The sequence below is a fragment of the Cupressus sempervirens genome, chromosome 7, assembly GCF_028749045.1.
Source record: "Cupressus sempervirens isolate cs-2001-9-10 chromosome 7, ASM2874904v1, whole genome shotgun sequence".
Classification (NCBI taxonomy): Eukaryota; Viridiplantae; Streptophyta; class Pinopsida; order Cupressales; family Cupressaceae; genus Cupressus; species Cupressus sempervirens.
The window spans coordinates 265,990,397-266,009,273 of record NC_143124.1 but is presented as its reverse complement, the minus strand read 5'-3'; positions in this window follow the sequence as shown (position 1 = coordinate 266,009,273).

Genomic DNA, 18,877 nt, shown 5'->3' with positions numbered 1-18,877 from the left:
CATAGGCTAAGTGTAGAAGCTACACCACTACAATCATCAAGGCCTAGTCCTAGCACATCCAAGGAAAATGAATATATATGATTTGGTGATGTCAACTTGGATGAAGTGATTATGTTGCCAAGGTTTGATCTTGCACCAATCACTATTGAATAGATGAGCATACTTTAGGATGATCTTGTAAGGAAAAAGCACCAAGAACTACTTACAAGAGAGCATAGGTAGAAGCAAGAATTACAAGATATCAAGAAAAAATTTCTTGTTGCATTCAGCCTACCAACATCTAAAGAAGACAAGTATATCATGGAGTAGTTGGTAAATATAGTGGAGAAGATTAATGATATAAACCTGGATTCAAATGTTAATTTAATTGAATGGTTTGAGAGGAAATTTCAATGAAAAGTCAATGAAAAGATATCAAGGTGTCATTGCACTTAGTCAGGTTCAATTAGCAACCAAGATTGATAGTGTAAAGAAAGTATTAGAGAATGTTTTCTCTTTTTACACCAAGTTGTGTGATACAATTCTATTCAAACAAGAAGTACAATGACATATTGACACTTTGCAAGGAGATATGAAGCTAACAAGTACTATTCTACCCAATTCTCTAGCTTCGAGTCAAAAGCACTTCAGGAATTTGATGAACTCCCAATGTCAGTTGGCAACCCTCCATATTCAAGATGCAAACATTTAGTCTATAGTGATTAGTATCCAGTCCATTTGACCCAACACATGGAGATACTACACAAAGAACTAGGCTTTGCACAAATAGTGATGAATAAAGATCCCCATCTTTCTACACATGAAGGATTAGTTCACCTTGAGGTTGAGTTATCTATCCAAATCAAATCATTGGTATTAGAATGTGATAACTGCGATGTAGCTCTAAAGATAATACTTGAGGTCCATAAAACTTTCTTGGAAAAGTACACTATAGATGTATAACCCTTTGACTTAAGTGTCAAAAAGTGGGAGAAATAAGGGGATGACATAAGTTTTGGGAGAAAAAAGAAGAAGAAAAAGGAGTCAAAGACATAAACAAAGCACAACATAGTTCAATATATGCATATTTACTCAATAGGAGTATTGGTTTAGATTTAGAAACAACACAATCCACTTAGGGGGAGTTATAAGATTTTGAAGTATGACTGTTAAGTCAAGTTTTGCAAAAAATTGAAAATTTGAAAATTTGTACATATGTTGAACAAAGATAGTGAGTATCTGAGTTATGCTTATAAGCAAAGATCATTTATGCATGAGCAAGTGTATTTGATACTCATGTCAAAGGAGAAGATTGTTGATCTAAGATTGGTTTTGACATATGGGTATGTGTAGGATCATGGTCAACCAAACTATGGCCTTAAGTGGTAGTGAAAAAATAGTAAATCAGGGTTATGTCAACTTGAAACATAATTTTAAAGCGGTTCTAGTCTTTATATCAAAAAATTTTAAGAAAATAATCTATGGGAAATTAAATTTAGTTTCTAAACTACTAGGCGTTATCTGGAGAAAAAACTATTTGATTGGTCAAAAGTTTGGATTTTAATGTAGTACTACCAACATTTCATGACAAAAACTAGGTGTATGTCTAAAAACCTTAATCAAAATCAAATGATAATATTTTTAAATATAATTATAGATATGCATATTTTTTCAGTATTTTCATTCTAAATAAATAAATAATTAGAAATTTTCTAGTATACTACTTTTAGAATTAAAAAATTCTCGTGTCTAACCACCTTAACTAGTTCAAAAAAATTCAAAATCATTTTTTTTTCTTATACTAGTCAAAGCATAGAATGTGATGCATCTTTTGATTTTGAAGAATCTTATACAGTTTGAAAGTTATAGTTATTTTTCTATCAGTATGTCAAGCAGCACTTTGTAGCTAACTCCATTAGAAATTAAGTAATAATTACTTACTCAAATCAAAATCTGAAAGATATTATATCGATGGAAAGCTGAGAACATTCTCAAGAAACCCTTTTCATTTCATCAAATTCGGATGAAAAAAAGTTGCCAACTACATTATTAAAGTCAAAAACACACAACAATTGGCCAAAAACACATTTTTGTGATGTTTTTGGTGTTGATCATGGAGGGTTTCCATCCATAGAAAAACCAAGACTAATCAAGTACCCATTCCCAAATTGGACACCCCTTTTTTCCTTTTTCTTTTTTCAAATTTTAGAGGCTTTAGGTACCTTAACCATATATATAATGGTTCCAAAGAAACAAAAGGGGTCATAGGGCACCCTTTGACACTCTTTAACCAATTCAATCACAATATGTGTGCTTATGGTTCCTAGGACCCCTAACCACACAAATGATGTGATATAATGACTCAAAATGGGCCTTAGAATACCCTATAACCATTTTTGACCCATTCGATCACATTAAGTGTGCTTAGGGGTCATAAGATACTCTATTACCCCTTTCAGCTCATTTCAACATAGAATATATATTCCTAGGTCCCCTAGGAATGTATTTTCTTATTTAATGAGTCAAAATGGGTCATAGGGAACATTATGATCTCATTCAAACACATAATATATGTCCCTAAGTATCCTAGGGACCCTAGGAATCTATGAACCCATTGGATCCATATAAATGATTATAATATGTCCTTAGGGGTCATAGGACGCATAGACACATATGTTGTCATGAAATGTGTCAAAAGGGGTCATAGGTTATCCTATAACCTATGACCCCTATTGACACATATAAATGATTATAATAAGTCCCTAGGGGTCCTATGACCCCTAGAGACATATGCTATGATGAAATACGTCAAAAGAGGTCATAGGTTATCCTATCACCACTTTCGTACCATATAAGCAATTATAATATGCCCCTAGGGGTCCTAGGACCCCTAGAGACATATGTTGTGATGAAATGGAGATCATAGATTATCCTATGACCCCTTCTAACCAATCTAAATGATTGTAATATGTTCCTAGGGGTCTTGAGACCCTTACCAACATATCTTGTAATGTAATGTGTTGTAAGGGTTCATAGGTTATCCTATGACCCCTTTCAACCCATGTAAATGATTATAATATGTCCCAAGGGGTGCTTGGACCCCTAGAGACATATTTTATAATGAAATATGTTGCAAGGGGTCATAGGTTATCCTATGACCCCTTTTGACCCATTTAAATGATTATAATATGTATGTAGGGGTCCTAAGACCCCTAGAGACATATGTTGTCATGAAATCTGTCAAAAGGGATCATAGCTTATCCTATGACCCCTTTTGACCCATATAAATGATTATAATATTTTTCTAAGGTCTTTGGACCCCTAGAAACATATGTTGTCAATGTGTCAAAAGTAGTCATCGGTTATCCTATGAACCCTTTTGACTCATATAGATGATTATAATATGTCTATGGAGTCTTGGAACCCCTAGAGATATATTGTCATGAAATATTTTGAAAGGAGTTATAGGTTATCCTATGACCCCTTTTGACCCATATAAATGATTATAATATGTACTTAGGGGTATCAAGAACCCAAGAGACATATGTTCTAATGAAATGAGTCATAGTTTTTCCTATGACCCCTTTTGACCCATATAAATGATTATAATATGGCCCTAGGTGCTCTAGAACCCCTAGGGACATATGTAGTCATGAAAAATGTCGAAAGGGGTCATAAGATTATCCTATGACTCCTTTCAACCAATATAAATGATTATAATATGTCCCTAGGGGTCCTAGGATCCCTAGAGACATATGTTGTAATGAAATGTGTTGGAAGGGGCCATAGGTTATCGTATGACCCCTTTCGATGCATATAAACAATTATAATATGTCCCTAGGAGTCCTAAGACCAATGGTCACATATGTTGTCATTAAACATGTCAAAAGGGGTCATAAGTTTATCCTATGACTACTTCAACCCATGTAATAGATTATAATATGTTCTTAGGGGTCTTAGGACCCAAAGAAACATATGTTGTAATGAAATGTGTCGATAAGGGTCATAGGTTATACTATGAGCCCTTTCAACCCATACAAATGATTATAATATGTCCCTAGGGGTCCTAGGCCCCCTATAAACATATGTTGTCATGAAATGTGTTAAAAATAGTCATAGATTATCCTATGACCCCTTTCAACCCATATAAACAATTATAATGTGTCCCTAGGTGTCTTAGGACCCTTAGAGACATATGTTGTAAACAAATGTGTTGAAAGAGTTCATAAATTATACTATTACCTAATTTGACCCATATAAATGATTATAATGTCCCTATGGGTCTTAGGACCATTAGAGACATATGTTGTAATGAAATGTGATGAAATGAGTCATAGGTTATCCTATCACCTCTTTTTCTCCACATAAACTATTATAATATGTCCTTAGGTGTCTTGGGACCCTTAGACACATATGTAGTTATGAAATGTGTTGAAAGATGTCAAATTTTATCTTATGGCCCCTTTTAACCCATATAAATAATTATAATATGTCCCTGGGGACTATAGGAACACTAGAGACATATGATGTAATGAAATGTGATGAAAGGGGTTATAGGTTATCTTATGACCTCTTTCAACCCATATGAATGATTACAATATGTCCTTACAAATCTTGGGACCCTTAGAGACATATATTTCCATAATGTGTCAGCCATTCGACCCATATAAATGACATAACATGTACCTTTTGGTCTTAAGACCCCTCAAGACATATGTTGTAATAAAATGTGTTGAAAGGGGTCATAGCTTATCCCATGACTCCTTTCGACCCATATAAACAATTATAATATGTCCCTAGGTGGCTTAGGACCCCTATAGATATATTTGTTAATGAAATGTGTTGAAAGGTGTCATATTTTATACTATGATCCATTTCAACCTATAGAATAGACTATAAAATATCCCTATGGGTCATAGGACCCCTACAAACATATGTTGTCATGAAATGTGTCAAAAGGGGTCATAGCTTATCCTATGACCCTTTTCTACCCATATAAATGATTATAATATGTCCCTAGTTGTCCTATGACCCCTAGAGACATGTTGTAATGAAATGTGTCAAAATAGGTCATAGGTCATGCTATGGCCCCTTTTGACCAATATTAATGATTATAATATGTCCCTAGAGGTCCATATGTTGTAATGAAATGTGTCGAAAGGGGTCATAGGATAACCTATGACCCCTTTCGACCAATATAAATTATTATAGTATGTCACTAGGGGTATGCTATGACCCCTTTTGACACATATAAATGATTATAATATGTCACTAGGGGTCTTGGCACTCCTAGTGACATATGTGGTAATGAAATGTGTCAAAAAGGGGTCATATTTTATACTATGACCCCTTTCTACTAATAAAAATGATTATAATATGTCCCTATGGGTTGTAGGCCCCCTAGAGGCATATGTTGTCATGAAATGTGTCAAAAGGGGTCATAGCTTATCCTATGGCTCTTTCAACCTATATTAATGATTATATTATGTCCTTAGGGGTCCTAGGACCCATAGAGACATATGTTGTAATGAAATATGTCAAAAGGGCTCACAAGTCATCCTATGGCCTCTTTCGACCCATATAAATGATTTAAATATGTTACTAGGGGTCTAAAGACCCCTAAACACTTATTTTGTAATGAAATGTGTCGAAAGGGGTCCTAGGTTGTTCTATGACCCCTTTTGACCCATATAAATCATTATAATATGTCCCTAGGGGTCTTATAACCCTTAGAGAGATATGTTGTAATGAAATGTGTTAAAAGGGGTCATGGTTTATCCTATGACTCCTTTGAACCCATATAAATGATTATAAAATGTCCCTAGGAGTCGTGGGACCCCTAGAGACATGATGTAATGAAATATGTTGAAAAGAATCATAGATTATCCTGTGATCCCTTTAGATCCATATAAATGATCTTAATATGTCGCTAGGAGTCCCAGATCCCCTAAAGACAAATATTGTCATGAAATGTGTCGAAATGGCTTATAGGTTATCCAATGACCCTTTTTGATCCATATAAATGATTACTATATGTCCCTAGGGGTCCTAGGAACCCTAGAGACATATGCTGTCATGAAATATGTTGAAAGGCATCATAAGTTATACTATGACCCCTTTCAAACTATAGAAATGATTATAATATGTCCCTAAGGGTCTTATGACCACTGGAGACATATGTTGTAAAGAAATATGTTGAAAGGTATCATAGATTATCCTATGATCCTTTCAACCCATATAAATTATTATAATATTTTCCTAGGCATCCTAGGACACCTAGAGGCATATGTTGTAATGAAATGTGTCGAAAAGGGTCATAGGTTATCCTATGACCCCTTTTGACCCATATAAACAACTATAATATGTCTCTAGGGTTGCTAGGAGCCCTAGATACATATGTTGTAATAAAATGTGTCGAAAGGGTCATAAGTTATCCTATGACCCCTTTTGACACATATAAATGATTACAATATGTCCCTAGGGGTCCTAGGACCTCTAGAAACATATGTTTTAATGAAATGTGTTGAAAGGGCTCATAGGTTATCCTATTATCCCTTTTGACCCATATAAATGATTATAATATGTCCCTAACTGTCTTAGGACCCCTAGAGACATATGTTGTAATGAAATGTGTTGAAAGGGTTCATAGGTTATACTATGATCCTTTTTTATCCATATAAACAATTATAACATGTCTGTAGGGTTCCAAGGACCCTGAAAGACATATGTTGTCATGAAATATGTTGAAAGGGGTCATAGGGTAATTTATGACCCCTCTCTACTCATTCAAATACATGATATATTTCCCTACTAAGCTAGGACCCTTAGGAACATATGTTAACATTTAATGGGTCAAAATATGTTATAGGTTACCCCTATGGCCCCTTTCAACCCATTTAAACACATGATTTATGTCCCTAGGGGTCCTAGGACCCCTAAGAACATAGATTTTCATATAGTGTATTTAAAATGGTCATGGGGTACTCTATGACCCCCTTCAACTCATTTGAACACATGATATATTTTCCTAAGGGTTCTAGGACCCCTATGAACATATGCTACCATTTAATGGGTCAAAAATTTCAACCCATTTAAACACATGATGTATGTTCCTAGGGCACCAAGGACCCCTAGAGACATACATGATGTGTTGTAATGGGTAAAAAGGGGTCATAGGGCATGCCATGACACATTTTGACCTATTACATGACAAAATACATTCAAAGGGTTTGTAGGAAACCTAGGGAGATCCATGTTGTGTCCTAGTTGGACAAATTGGGTTAAAGGATATCCTATGACCCCTTTTGACCCTTTACATAAAAAAAATGTTATTCTAGTTCCTAAGACCTATAGGGACAATCGTGTTGTGTTGAAATGGGTTGAAAGGGGTCATAGGATAACCTATGACCCATTTCGATGAAACACATGACAACTTATGTTCCTTGGGATCCTAGGGCCCCTAGGTGCATATATGTTGTGTTCCAATAGATACAAAAGGGGACATAGGGTATCCTATGACCCTTAGGGACATACCTCTTATATTCCAATGGGTAGAAGGGGCCATAGGGTATTTTATGACCCCTTTTGACACATTAGACAAGACTATATGTTGCTAGGGGTCCTAGGACCCTTATCATCATGTGTGTTGTGCTCAAATAGGTCAAGCTTTGACCCATTACATGATAACATATGTTCCTAGGTGTCCTAATACCCTAGGGCCATACATGTTGTGTTCCAATGGGTTGAAAGGGTTCATCAGATGTCCTATGACCCCTTTTAGCACATTACATGACAACACATGTTCCAGGAATGTATGTTGTCATGTAAGGGTTGAAACATCATAGGATACTCTATGAACCCTTTCAACCCATTGGAACACAACATGTATGTCTATAAGATTCCTAGAACCCCCTAGGAACATATTTTATTATATATTAGGTCAAAAGGGGTCATAGGATACTCCATAACCCCTTTCTACCCATTGAAACACAAGATGTATGTCCCTAGGCATCCATTGGCCCTTAGGTAGATATCTTATTGTATAATGGATCAAAATGGGGTATAGGGTATCCCATGAACCATTTGGACTCATTGGAACACATGTATGTCCATAGGGGGACCCCTAGGAACATACATCATCATATAGTTTATTACCTTAGGTTAGTAATAAGTATAACATATAATAATAATATATATGATATATAATTATATAATAATATATAATAAGTAATAACCATATATAAAATTATTATATAATAAATAATAATTATTATTTAATATTATATAATAAATTTTAGTAACTATATATAATAATTGGTCCCCTTCGCCCACAATTATGCTATAACTATATTATACTAGGACTTGATATAACTTTTAAATTAGTCCTCCATTTGAATTTGGTAAATAAAAATCAATATTAATCTTAAAAATATGTCCCCACTCCCTTTACATTTGAATTTGGCACCATGATTCGGGAACATAGATCGGGTACCTGATCTCAAATCCAATACCCCTTCCCAAATTAGATACCCATTCTCAAATCAGATACCTATTCTCAAATCGGATACCTGATCAGGCAAGGTATTACATTTTTGGTTTGGTACCAAGATGGGTGGGGAAAAAGTCAAGGTGCATTTTGAAACAATTTTAGGTGTTTCAAAACTACATGTTTTACACATTGTCATTTTTTGGAATACCATGATCCTTCACATACCCATATGAGTGTTTATATACACAAGTCATTTACAAGTTAGAACTTAGTTCATGTCGAACAAGCAATGCATTATCTTTTCTTTCTTGATTATTTACTAAGTGGGACACTTACATTTATTTCTTTGATAGGCTTGTCCCAATTTTGACACATAAGAAAGAGTTATGAAAGAAGACTATTATTTCCACAAGGAAGATGATCAATAGAGCTAAAGATCTAAATGGTTTCTTTTCAGAAAAGATATAGTTAATAAATAACATGATGAATACCATTGCAAATGGGACACCTGGTTTTATTCCAAAAAATTTTGATGATAATAATAACTTAAGGTAATGGTAGGAATGGTCTAATTCAGTTGATAACATCTTGAAGCATGAGAGGTTTTTTTTTACCTTATTGCAATGGTGAAATTGATATTGTTACAATTTTTTATATTATTGATATTTTCTATAAACTTGAGGTAGATATCAACAAGATAGTTACAAAGGTGTGAGCTATAACAAATGAAAAGTGGAATAAGTGGTTGAATGAGCTAATTACTATTAGGGAAGCCACCTAGCTAGATGAAGATTCTAGCATTAGCATTTGGTGGGTTATGGCCAACAAAAAAGAAATACCATTTAAAGATAGTGGTTGAAGAAGCTAGAAGAAGTTGAAATGACAAAATAGAGGAAGAGAAACTATATCATTGGGATACCTTATCTTTTTGTTTCACTTGTTGTTGGTAGACTCACATTACAAACAATGAGGTTAATCCTAAACATCTAAAATGACTACTATTCAATTTTTGGTTATCTCTAGTGCTCTCTCATTTAACTGTCCTATCTTATGTGGAACAATATTGTTACATATATTCATCTTAGAATGGGTTTGACATATGAGTGTCTATACACTTAAGTCATTTACAATGTAGAACTTATTTCATGCTAAACAAGAAATGTAGGTTGAGCATAACATGTCAGATAGTGCACTTCGAGTGAGTAAATAGTTAGTGCCAAGTCACTCAAGTGCCGAGAAGTTAGTATATGCTGAGTAATTCAGATGTTAAGTGACAACACTAAAGTTACAGTTTATGTCAAGCATTACAAACTTCAAATGCCAAGTAAGACAATTTCGACATAGTTTTTTCTAAAGGCACAAACTACTATGTACACCATGTTGGATCTGACTTAAGGATTATTTTGGGATCCTAGATGATAAGAATGAATTTTAATTATGAATCCCTATGCATTACATATAGCCAATCAGTTAAAGGGATGATTTCAGCTATTAGATGGATGAATTACAATCATTGATTCATATATAACCCTAAGTCACCTCGATCTTCTTAAGGAGGACAAATGCTAAACTTTGTTATGATTGTGGAAGTAGAAAAGAGAGAAGTTTGCATGGGCAAACAAATAATTCATTTTGGCTAAGGAATTGTGAATGAGGATACATTTCAGAATTAGCTAGAGGAGAACAGAGGATTGGAGTTAGATGATAGAAGTGATACATCTTATCAAAGACGGATCAAGGATACATGCAAAGAGGTGATTGTTTAATCTAGCAGTAGAGTGCCAAGTAGAGGATCATTGTTGAGACATTCTAATAGGTGAATTAGTTATTTCTCTTAATAGAGTAGTCTTAATAGGCTATTGTAAATACTTTAATAGGGTGCTTATTTCATTGTAAGTTGAAGTCCTTTAACTAGGCACACTTCTACCAAGGTTTTGAAGTCCTTTAATGGGGTAAGATCTAACAATCTTGTAGGCCTTTAATAGGGAAAACCTTTCATAGGCTAGATCATGTTTCATGATAAAAAATTGTAACCTTCATTGGATACACTTTACAACTGTAGTATTGAAGAATTGTGGGTTTCATCCCCACCCCAGTTTTACCTTCTCATTGTAGGTTTTCTGGGTAATTGTATCTTATGTTATATGTGTTGAATATTATTTACTTTCATGATATTAATGAATATGTTTAGCTAGCTATTTCAATTTGTATGCAAATTGTGAGATGTATGTGTGGTGAATAATTTTATGGTTGAAGTTTTCAAGTATTGATTCACACCCTCCCCCCCCCCACTCTTAAAGTTTACATTCTATATTGTATTTCCAACAACATCTAGTTTTTGAATATATGTATTCCCATATATAGCTTGTTGTAATCCTTTTCTCTATAAAAGGATTTCTAAGATGTGGAGTGAAGGTCTGAATTTTGGAATCAATTTTTATAATAGGATCATTCTAAGCCAGTCCATGTTTCGTGCATAATTTGTGATTGTTCTAGTTTTTATTCATAAAGTTTATAGAAATTAAATGATAAAGTGATCTTGATTTCTTTGTTATACTTTAGATTCTTATATCATAAAATTTATCATTCCCAAGAAAGATAAATACAAGAAGTAGTTGCTGGATGTCTTTGTATTCTAAATTCTATCTCCATTTTATGTGTCTATGACATGAGAGTAAAAGAACAAATTTTAGTTTATTTGAATGTGATTTCAATCAGTTGTATATTACCTCATTGTTGCTTTTAATTCAGTAAGCTAAGTAAATGCTTATGTGAATTGATGGGGATATTGGTGTATGGAGGGGATATTTTACATATGGAGTTTAGGGTTTAATAGTTGATATATTTGATTGCAAGATAATTAAATAGATCTAATTCAGTGATATGACTCTATTGTAACAATGGATTAAGGTACTAGAAAAGATTTGAAAATCAACCATGATAGTCATAATGTGCATTAAATCATTCATTTTAAAAATTAAAATCAATTTACAAGTGTTAATATAGAAATGAAATCCGATATTGGTCATTACTTATTGCAAAAAGTTTAGCAAGTTTTAGTTTCCTACTATGAGCTTTTTGTCATTGTACAGTTTCAAGAAGATTTAGAAACCAAATCTGCTATAAGGGATGTATAGTGTGATAATACTAAGAAAATTATTGAAATCCCTAGGTTAACCCACCTTGGTTAGCAAAACATAAAGTATAGAAGGAATATTTTGCCTTATTAGTTGGCCAAGATTAAAAATAGAGTGTGCCAATCATGTGAAGTGGCTAAACCCTAGGTATCATGTCTTTTGTTATCTTTTCATACTATCAAATGAGGAGTTCAATAGGATCTATGGTTTTGAACTTCATGATATTAATTCAGGAGCATGTGGGTCAGTTGGTAATCTTGTATGTTGGAGTGATTTTTACCTTAAAGTTGGGAAAGTTAGTTGAAGAAGAGATTATTCTTAGTCACTATCGGATAGCTTTTTTTTAAGTTTTTCTCATGGAGCTTGGGGTGCTTGATTAATGATCTTCTTAATGGAGTATGTACTCAGTGATGCTTGTTTAAGCTTGTTGGATGTGCTTTCTCTATATTTTTGGTGTATACTTGGCATACTTGGTGGTTATTTATAATGATCAATGCTTTATTTCACTGACTAGGTGTCTTCTAGGAGATTTGATTAGCACACATGTGTATTTAATGTGTTGTGCATGATTATGACATGGATCAATTATGGGATATGTGGGGACATATTTAGTGTCATGTTTCTTTCTCATATGTGTGTTTAATAATTATTGTAAACCAACTAAGTCATGCTATATTTATTTGGGTTTTTAGATGATTCTATTTGTTATGAGCCAACTTGTGGGCATGCATGTATAGAAGTGGGGTTTGTGTAGTATTTTAGGTAGTGGAGTTAGGTGACTAGAGTCAATAAATTAAGGACTAGAGATTCAAAAAGGAATCTGAAATTTTAAATTGAGAAAAGATTGAGGAGATGAGTGTGGGATTAGGAAAAAGAAGGTTTCTTGGTGGCTTGTGAGCATGCATTTAGATATTTTTTGTATTTTCTACTAAATTGTTGTCTTTTTATTGACCTAGGCTATCTAGGGTTGGGAGTATTTGGATCCTAAAAGGTCTTGCATAATAGCTACTACAATTTCTTTGTATTTGGTTATAACTAGGAAGGTCTTACAGCCTTACACATTGCATGTAATCAGTTGTCTTATTAATAAAGAAACAGATTTTGGTATCAAATATTATATATTGTGTTGTATTTCTTTTGTGGTTGTTAGATGGAGGCTTCATCATTACCTTTGGGGATTCATTAAGCCTTGCACTACATCAGGTGGTATTAGACAAGAGGTTTAATCTAGTGGGTAATTTATTTCATTAGGTTTTCAAATATTTTGGAAGATGTATAGGAAAATATTTGATCCTAGGGAAATTCCATATCTCTATGATGTTATCTCAATTCCATATCTCTCAGAGAAGGTTAGATTAGATTTCAGATCCGAGATGGACCTAATGAAGAATGGAATGGTTGTTGAGAGTTATAGTTGGTGCAGCATGGAATTTAGGTATGGAAGATGATTATGGGAAATCTATTAAATAATTTGAGGTTGTTGGATCTAGTGGTTGATGGGAGTCAAAATTGCCTTCCCAATTTGAGCCCTTTAAAATGCTTTTAATGCAGGTGTACTTGGACATCCTTTTGAGGACTAAGAGGTATTTAATATTTCTAACACCTTGAATTTATTATTTTCATGTGTCCCATGAAGATATATTTCCATTTTGATTCATCTTGTGAAGTTTTGTTTTGAGTAATGTTGAAATCTGCATTTTTGCCTAAGTGTCAAACAAAGACAGGATGCCTTGTTTGCATTTGAATATCTTTAACCCAGTTATGTTTCATGATTTTAAACTTTGGGACTGTTTATTTTCCATATAAGAGAACCTATGTTTCATATTTCAAGTCATTTCAACATGTTTTCACTAGGTTTTGAATCCATCAAAGTCAATTGTTTAGTGTTTTCATGTTGATATAAATTGTTTAGAATTCTAGGAGGCCCTATTTGACCTGTTATAACTTTGACCCAATTAGAAAAAATAATATAATTCCCTTTTTATTGCATTCTAGAGGTTAGATACTTGTTGTGTTCCAATTTTGAGCTTATGATGAATCCATTTGTTCAGTTTTTTAACTTGATTCCATATGCAATTTGTAAAGTTTTACTAGTGTCAAGAAATGCAAATTGATTGCTACCCCTGTTTGGGATGTCATAACTCTAAATATATGATAGGTGAGATAACATTGAATTATAATCTAAAAACACTTTAAGTGTGCCAGTTTGCAAGTCATGACGAATCCATTTGCACACTTTCCCAGGTCCTTTCCATTTGCAAGAGTCACTTTTTTGATAGTGTTCCCAGTTCTGCAAATCTAATTAGCCCACTTTGATCACTTTAGAAGTGCATGTGGTAATTTTTCATGAGATTGAATCATATATTTATATTCCCCTCATGACAGTGAACTAATGGCCCAGTTTTTGTGCCCCAAATGTCAATTTGACTTGTTTTCGGTGCCAAAACTAAACATGATTTTTTATTTTTTGACATGTTTTCTTGCAAGCAGTTTTGAGAAGGAAAATTTGATGGTCAATATATTTTGATTGATTAATCATCATGAGACAAGATTTGACACGGTCAAAGAATGTAGAACAAAGAATTAGCATGTCTAATTCTAGAGGCTAATTAGGTGTTTTTGTTAGTTTTTAAAGTTGGTCAGTGGACCCCTTCGCATGAAATTCCTAAGTCATAGAAAGAGATGAAATAAGTTTCAAATTTTTATTTAGGGGTCAAGTTTTGATTCCTAATTAGTATTGTGTGATTAATGGATAGATTTGATGTATTAGTTGTTTGAAAAAAAAAAATTTTAGTCGGACCCACTTTGGCGCCTGACTTAATGGTATCAGATTGATAAGGTATATTGGAGATTAAATGTTTTCTAAAATAGAAGGATTATAATGATTGTAATTATTATGATTTTTAATGTGGGTGCACATCTTTCAAAGTTGAAGGAAAAAAATAAAATAACAAGGGATAAGGGATCACAATATCATCATGTATTTAGTACACTGATGAAAATTTAAACAGGGGCTAATATTGAAGAAAAAGACAAAGATTACGGTAACATTATTTTAAGAACTATTAAAGTCAGCAATCTTGGTCAGCTTCTAACATCAGAACAATTAAAGGAGCTCTTCAGTTGTTGTGGAAATGTTACTAACTGTGATATGGATGATTCAAAACAATTTGCATATGTAGAATACTCCAAACCAGATGAAGCCAAACTTGCTTTAGCAACAAACAACCTAGAAGTCAATGGCCTCCCAGCTAGCTACCATTTAAAACTAGTGCAGTATCACTATCTAAATCAAGATCACAAATAAGATATTAGTATGACCATCACTCTAGATCACCATTAAGACCCCATCATTGTAATAGAAGTCATCATGTGTATCAGAATAGTCATTATAGATATCGTAGAGATAATAACCAAAAGTATCACACCAGACAACACACAAGAAAATAAAGCACTCACAATGAGGAGCAATTATTTAGCGAGAAAAAGGTGTGGATGGGAGAGATGTTGGCCACTAGCCACACATTGAATGTATTGATCCATGTAAAGACTAGAGCACCTTTGGAATTTCTTTTGAATGAGGATGAGCATGGTATTAAGTTTCTAGAGGATGCCAATCAACAAGTCATGGGAAGCTCACCTTTATCCTTGTTATTTACTAATGCCAAGAAGTTTTTCATTGCCATTAGTACTTGTCACATTGTAGGACATGTAAAAAATAAAAGACCATACACCATTTGGTGGAGTAGAACATTCTTTGTGAATGGGGGCCTACAGTTCTGCAACTTTGTCATGAGGATGGAGGCAACATTTTGGGTTTTCATTACCACTTCATAACCATCCTTTCCAGTCAAATATGCCAATAGAGAAAGTGATAGGGGTTGTTGGAGCTGATGGGAAATCTCTTCTATAGTGGGCTCATCAAATGTTGAAAACTTGCCTGGGGAAACCATGACACTAGTTTTTTGTGCTTTGCTTAGTCCCACATTGGGCGAGCTGAGAAACTTTTAATCTTTAAATACCTTTGCACCCATTTTATATAATGTCTTTAAGACACAATTTTTGTAAGCCAAAATCATCTCATGCGTGAGCTCCCACATGGTCGACTGGAGTAAAGCATGAAAAAAATTTGAATATAAATGCATACCAAAATGTGACATGTGGTAGAAAAATTTAGATGCAACATGCTTCTTGAGGTGATGATATTGTAGGAATGACATGAAGTTCAAGGTTGCTATGTTGCTAATGACATGGAAATCACTAATTAGGATAGCAACATAGCAACGAGCTACCACATGGTGGGGCTGCTGATGTGGATAGGATGATGTGGCATAGTTCCCAAGGTGATGATGTGGATAGAGGTGCCACGTGTCATGATGCTGCTATGTCACAATGACATGGCGACCTAATCAAAGGCCACCATGTGGTAGGATAGGGACCAGTAGCTCAGTGTGATGCATTGCACCTAGATGGTAGGTGTCAAATGACAATGTAGAAGTCCAAGGAATCTGGTGGTGACATTTGTCCTATTAGTCAAACCTAGTTTGACCTAGATTGAAAATGGAAGGAAAATCAAAAATTTTAAAAATCATTTTTTTATTATTTTATTCACAAAAGGAATGTACACATGTATTTTAAATCAGGAAAGTTATAAGCTAAAGTTTTGACCTTATGAGTTTTTAAATTTTTGTAAAGTGAGTTATAGTCCTAAAGGTCATGAGAGGAACCTAGTTTTCAAATGAAGATCCTAAGCATCTCTAATCCAGTAATATAGGACTATTATATACCACTAGAACTAGAAGAGAACAAACTTTCCATTTTTGGAGTTTGTTTCTCCACAGTAAGTCATTATTTCAATTTATTCTTGCAGTTTTGTCTCAAGTATCCATTTTTTAGTTTCATTCATTTGGGGTAGTTCATATTTAATGTATGATGAAATGATGAGCTAGGTAAATGCTAGATGCAGTAAAAATACAGTTAGGAATTATTTTTGTCACTTCCAAGTTAGTTCAATGGATTGATTATCAACAATTCAGATGCATTTCAAATATTTTAGCAAAACAAGGGTTCTCATCATTGGGGAAGAGATATTTCAAGTTTGTTACACAACAATGATGAGATGCCTATCAAATTTTAGTTACAAAAAGATGAGAGATGCTTTATAATAGCAAAAAATGAAGATTCAAGTGGACACATGTCACTTCCTAATCAGATTTGGGATTTCATGTATTTTTGATATCTCTTTCTTTTTAATTCATTGGAGAGGTTCTAATCTAGAGTTTTCTCAGTATTGTGAGACTAGGGTTCAAGTTTTCAATATGTTTTCATGACTATGATACCATTATTTATTATATTTCTCTTGTAGAAATAGTAGTAGTTAAGCTAATATAGATTATTCTAATCTATTTAGTGATTTTATGAGTTGTTTGCATGCATCTTGAATGTATAGTTTCAAACAAATGAATACAAATGAGCAAGAATATTCTTAGTTTCATTCTGATTCTCATCTCTTATCTCTATAATCTATAATGTTTTAAGGTTTAGGAAAAAAGAACTTAGACCCATTTGCATCCCTGTAAGGTTGTATATCTGATGTGTTTTGTTGTTGGAACAAAGGGCCAAGTAAATGCTTGATGTATTTGACAATGTTGCTGGTTATTTAAGAAGGATACTTCATGAGAATGAGTTCTTTATGAATGCTGATATCTAATTCACAAAGTGATCAGATATATCTGATATCTTGATGTATGGAATATGTCATTAGTATCATAGATGTATGTGTGTAATTCATGGAATTTCCCAATAGATAAGGTACTGATAAGCTACAAGATCAACATGTTCTTACTATTGCATATTTTGGGGATTTGCTGAAATCAAAATTATAATAATTTGTTTCCCTATCCATTTAAAGAACTAAAAAGAATTGCCCTCACTTAGCTTGTGGATTTCATAGAATTTGCAATTTTCTACTGCACATATTTGTAATTGCATAAGTATAGGAGATGTAAGGGTTTAATCTACTTTGTTTAGATTTAGTCTATGCTTTGAATGATGGTATCATATGAAGAATCTAATAGGTCCACCCACCTAGGTTTTGCAGAGCTTGAAGTAGAAGAAGGTTCTAGCCTGATAGTTGACCCGGTGTCTAAAAGGATACATTGTAGATGGGAAGTAGTGACCTCTAGATGTATCTTGTTCTCATCAGGGTAATTTGAAACTGTAACATTTTAAATCACCAACAATGGGAAAGATAGAACCAGTTAGATAGAGAGATATGTCAAAGGAAGTACTTATTAGTTGGATAGATTGTATGTTCACTTGAAACTAAAGCATAAGATAAATGTTTCTAATTTCTTGAATATTTTGAATTAGATTGGTGAGCTAGAAGACTACTTAGAGTTATAGATATTAGTGATCCTCTAAGAGTGAGTTTGGAATAGAGTAAGTTAAAAGGACATGGTTCTTTATGGTGGAATGAATTGCAACACAATAGAGAAGAGGAAGGTGAAATTAAAATAACTAAGCATAGATTAATGGCAACTAAAATGAAGGTTAAGTTCATTCTTTCTAATTATGAACATGATTTGTTTAAGAAGTTGTAAAGTATATTATGGAAGGATATGTCTGTGAAGGATTATACTAAGGAATTTCACAAGATAACTACTTGGTCTTGGAATTCAAAACCTTTTAAGGAGAAGGTGGCTAGATATGTTGATGGTTTGAGATTCAATGTTTAGGATGAGATTGGTAAGTTTTATTTTTATTGGGTTGAGGATGATAATCATTATGCTTTAAAGGAAGAAGATAATTTGAAGAAAATACATCAAGGTAGTTCTTGAGAGAAGGAGAAGCAAAAAAACTTGGTGAAGGATAAAAATATTATTGAGGATGACCCAAAACCTATAGAGAAGCAGATAAGTTTGGAGAGACGTGGATTTAAAGGTATATATTTTAGATGTACTGAAGAAGGAAATAGACCTTTTGAATGTTCCTAGAAGGCTAGTGACCAAAAAACTTTTATTTTGAATGAGGAGGACCACTTGATGACTAAGGTAGAGTGGGAGGAGGAGAAAATTCTAGTTCATCAAGTAGTTTTTGGTAAGAGGATATTGGAACCTTGTCAAAGGAGGAGTTTGTTCAAGACTTGTTGCAATTTTGTAGGTAAATATTAGAATGTGATTATAGATGGTGGTAGTATTGAAAACATAGTTTCTGAGGAGATGGTTCAAAAACATGGTTTGAAGATAGTGAGATATTAATGAAGAGTACTCCC